The following is a 4821-nucleotide window of genomic DNA, read 5'->3' as shown; positions in this document are numbered from 1 at the left end:
GCGGCTCCTCCCGCGGCCGCAGCTTTGGGATCCCGGCCCCGAGCGCCCGGGCTCGGCCACTTTCGCGGGCCGGAGCGCGGCGTGCGCGCGAATGCCTCCCGCCACAGGCTCCTCGGCTGGCCCCTGGCTTCCTGGCCGCGGGCTGCGGGCTCCCGGCGGCGGGCGGCGGCCGCGCTCCACCGCGCGACTCTCCCGCGCACCTGCCGGCAACGCTGCGGCTTGGGGAGCACCGGGGCTGCCAGGCTGTCCCGAGAGCTAGGGCTCCAAGGGGGCCTCGGTGCACGAACAACGCAGCCCCGAGCTCCTGTGGCCAGCGATCGGTTTGGGGGCGTTCACTCCGGTGCCAGAGTCCCTGGTGGCCGCTGGCTGTTCCCTTGGGATCAGGGGAAGGGACACGCATCATTTGCGCGGGTTTCATAAGGCTCAGGGAGCGAAGCCAAGGCATCGAATGGGCATAAGTGCCCCATCCAGCCTCCCTCCGTGGTGGAGCGCCCAGCTGGGACTCAGGCCCCTGGAGTGAGTAGCCCAGGAGTGTTGGTGATTGAAACCGGAGTTTGTTCAGGGTCCGAGGCGGGCTCCATGTGAACCACTGGAGAATATTTCCCCCATGTGCTCCTTCTTTTCCCACCCCACAAGTGAGGTAGGGATCTAGAAAATTCTAACCTTTTTTAAATCCATCCTGTAGGTAGTCTTTGCGAAATGTTAATCATGGTCTAGACGGCCTAAGAGAATCGCTGGAAACTGCCATTCTAGATCCCCGAAAAATTCTAGGTCCACCTGTTTGGCATGACCTTTGCTCTAGGAACAGCTACGTGCCTAAACTCAACTCAGCTCAAAAGGGATAAAGAGAGTGGGGACGAGAGAGTTGGATAAAAGACTTGGGGTTCTAGGTCAGTCAGGAGTCTAGAAAGGAGAGTCCTACATGGTGAGCAATGAAACTATGATCAGGTTTCCTACAGGAATCTAAGATCCCAGGGTAGTAGTGGCACACGAGTGGAAGGTATGCAAGGGACATAAAGGCAGAATCAGTTTGGGGGAGTGGGACTGTCAATCATAGCCTGAGGCGGTGCCTTAGGGGCCCATCAGTTTGGAGGAACCCACAGAAATTTAGAGGCACACATAACGTGTTCTATTCAGGTGCATGGACAAGGTCTAGAGCATCAGGCCAAGATGAATATCTGCGTTGGATGCTTTCAGACCGAGAGAGTCAGGTTCAGCTCTCCCCTCCCCACACAACAGCAGACTCCCTTCTTGCTGGGCTTCTTTCCCAGACCTTGAAACTTCACTCTTCCCTCTGGGCTGGCTTTGGATTCTGGGACCTTCTATTGAACGACAGAGTCCCCAGGAAGAGATAGCCCTGGCTGGAGGTATTCAGCTATTTTTAATTGAAACACACAACTTTTGTGCAGTCACCCCAGAAAGCTCCCAGAATTGCTGGCAGCCCTCTCCCTCTGACCTCCAGGCAAGAAGAGAGAAGAATACATTAACTTTTCTCTCTTTTCACAGAGCACCATTTGAACTAATTACCTGAGATCTCTCCTGGTGGCCTGGGGCTGGGGAGAGGGTGAGGAGAGCGGGTAGGGAACCAAGGAAACAGAGCAGAATCTGACAAGATACCTTAGCGAGGTTGTTTTGCTTACCCCGTCTTCCACCTGGCATCACCACCTCTAACCTCCAACCCCTCCTCCTCTAGGAACTTGCCCCTGCTGCCACCAGCCAGCATTCCCTAAAGGAGCCATTTCCCTCCACTCTGCAGCCGATCCTCTTCAGGGACCCACTGATAAAGGGAGGGCAATGCAGACTGCCCTCTCTGCTCCCTCACTGTCCTAGCAAATTGCATTAGGAGGGGGGCAAATTGGCTTGCAAAGCAGTTAAATGGAAATGACATTTGGAGTGATGTGCCGGGGAAATGCGCTGAGGAGCAGCAAGATCCAAACTGGGAAAGTACTGGAAGGTCTCCTCTGCCCGGGGACCACAAGTCTGGCAAGGGAATCCCAGCTGGCCCTTTCCTTTGACAGGACATAAGGACGGAGTCCCTCACTGCCTGGGGCAGGATGGGGGGGGAGGACTGGCTAGCTCTTCAGCTCAAGTCTAAATGAAGAGTATGGTGGCATCACGTGTCTGTCACCCAAAACTATGTCATTACAAGGTTGGTAACCCTCCCTTGCAGAGCTGGCCTGAATACCTACCCCATGTCTCCAGAGCATCAAGAAACACTCGCCCTCCAATTCTCTTGACCATCAAAAGCTGCAGATGTGGTAAATGTAAAAGTTCACCATCTGTTTTAACTGGAGTCTGCTCTTAAAAGAGGTTAAAAAGAAAACCTCCAAAAACAGCTACTTCGCTGCTAGGTCCCTTTCCCATTTAGGAATACTTCTGATTATTCAGCTAATCTTTATTTCATGGGCATGTCACAAGAAAACACAGGAACGGAAGGAGAAACCAGTGACATGGTTAAATATACAAGGCAGCAGCTGGCAGCAGCCTAAACTCGCCAGTTTAGGTACTATGAAATATTTATGGTGCTGAAGTTGTCACTGTTTGGAGATTTTATAGTTTCAATCCTACCTCAGTTTCTTTGATTGCCTCCCCAAGATATAGGGTTTGGTGTGGGAGAAGGCAATTCCTGTCTCCAGCAGGAATCCCACCCTCCACCCCCACTCCCAGCTGTCTCCCTGCATGGCCACACAGCTGTTTCCGAACACACAAACTGGGGCACAATATACTTCTGTCCATCTTGGCAAATGGAGAAGCAAAGAGCACCCACCCCCATTCTGATCATAAAGAGACTGGAGCATTGTGTTACAGTCTGTTAACTGGAAATAATTCAGGACAGTCCATAGCGAAGCTAGTAGAAACAGGGTTAGAGGAGCTGGAGTTTTACAGCTCAAGTGCATGCCCCCCAACCCCTGCACCCTCCTTCACTTCAACCCACCCAGGAGCAGTCTGTTATCAAGTCATTATATGTGAATATTCTATTTCTACACTTCACATATGCTCAGTTCAAACAATGATGAATGGAATTGATTCCCTTAACGGTTTTGTTCACTTAGTTACAAAGATTTCATGCTTGATTAGAGTAAATGAGGGGTGGGTGTGCATCCACTTCTTTTCTGGTCATTTCTAAAGGTGAGCCCTGCAGAGACCAAAAGAAACGCAGTTCTTCCCAGGGTCAAACAACTGGTCACAAAGCACCCAGGAGGGTTGGCTGTTAAGAAGGAGACAACCTCTTTCTCCTTGACTTGGCCCTCAGGCTCTCTTAGACCCCATTCCTCTGCATTTGGGCATATGAAACCTCTTTATCTAGCTCCACATGGCTCCATCTGGACTTTGAGGGCAGAAAGAGGCGAGAAAGTTCTTTATTGGGGAGTAGGGTCCCTACCCGGTAAAGTGTAAGGGGAGAGGAAGAAGAGAAGGCCAAGAGATGAAGGAAATGGCTTGGGCCTGAGCAGTGCACATGTTCCCTGCTCCTACAGTTGGTTAACCATTAACCCCCTGCTCTGCCTCTTGGGTGAAAGGATATCTCTGGGAAACCCAGAGGACCAGCAGGTGTTCCTCTGTCCACCCCTCCACCCCCACTCTAGCAGAACATTCACTCTGCTTCTCCTGTCCCTGTGCAGCCCAGGTTCAGTCCCTGACTCCACTCACCACTTTGTTTCCTCTTCCCCTGCACCAGAAAACTCTTCCCACCCCCACCAGCTGTCCCCTTACCCAGACGTTGCCAGTTGTTTGCATGGCAGGACGCATGCTACAGAATGAGGAACAGGCGGGGTGGTGGGGAGAATTGAGAGAGAAGAGCAGGCTGGTTGCACACAGGACTCCAAAGCTGTAGCTCTGAGCTCAGGTTATAGACAGCCTCAAAAATATATAAAACTCATTACGCCCAAGTTTGCATGGTGGCAGTGGAATGAGGGTGGGGAGAAGGAGGGAGTTATTGCCAAAACTCCATTTTTCTCTTCTCACCGTAGATATGTCTCATAGTTTCCTGTTCTAACCCTCTGAGGTTAGGCTATTTGATAAAAGACCTCACCAAAGCATGTCTAGCTAGTCAAACCTGGCCTTCCAAAGTTCAGAGAAAACCAGTAGGTGGACCAAAGATGCAGATCAAGATGCAGGAGAGAGGGCACACACGTGGAAAGACAGAAGTCAAGCTGGGAACACGGTCACAGATAAAGCGAGAGAGGCAGAGAGACAGACAGGGAAATAAAGAGAGAGAGACTGACAGTGTGAGTGAGCAGAAAGAACTAAGAGCGAAAAAATGAAGAAAGAAAGTGGAGAGAGGGCCCTCCAGACAGTAGGGACTCTTCTGTGTCTTCACTGGCGGCAAGCAGAAGCTCCAGGCTGAAATGGGAAGCAGAAGTAGCAGGTTATCTCCACTAGAGGGGACTCTTGAAAACGAGGCTTGGCCTGAAATAGTGACTTTTGTGCTTTTTTTTTTTTTAAAGAAAAATAAATAAATAATGAGATATATTAGAAACTCCCAGCTGTCACTACCCAGAGACCACAACTGGTGAGGTCCTATCCTCCTGCCCCTGTCTGGTTGCAGGGGGTGAGAAGGTGCCTGCAGCATTAGGCAGGGGTGCATGGGGGTTGTGAGCAATTTGGGAGAGGCCTGCCCAAACAGGACAGTCTGGGATGGGAGCAGGCAGGGAGGGAGTGCATTCTCAATTTAGCAGGCAATCCAGTCTGCTGGCTGGCCCGCCAAGAGACTCTAGCCTTTCTTTATCAGCAGTAGAAGTTTTTGGCCCATCCCCAAGGCAATGCCATCCTACACATGCCTTCCCTTCTTCCAACTCCCTAAATGAGGATTTTCAAAATACT

The sequence above is a fragment of the Carlito syrichta genome, unplaced genomic scaffold (assembly GCF_000164805.1).
Source record: "Carlito syrichta isolate Samal-C Ts95f unplaced genomic scaffold, Tarsius_syrichta-2.0.1 Scaffold310050, whole genome shotgun sequence".
In the NCBI taxonomy this organism is placed as follows: domain Eukaryota; kingdom Metazoa; phylum Chordata; class Mammalia; order Primates; family Tarsiidae; genus Carlito; species Carlito syrichta.
This window is presented reverse-complemented; position numbering follows the sequence as displayed.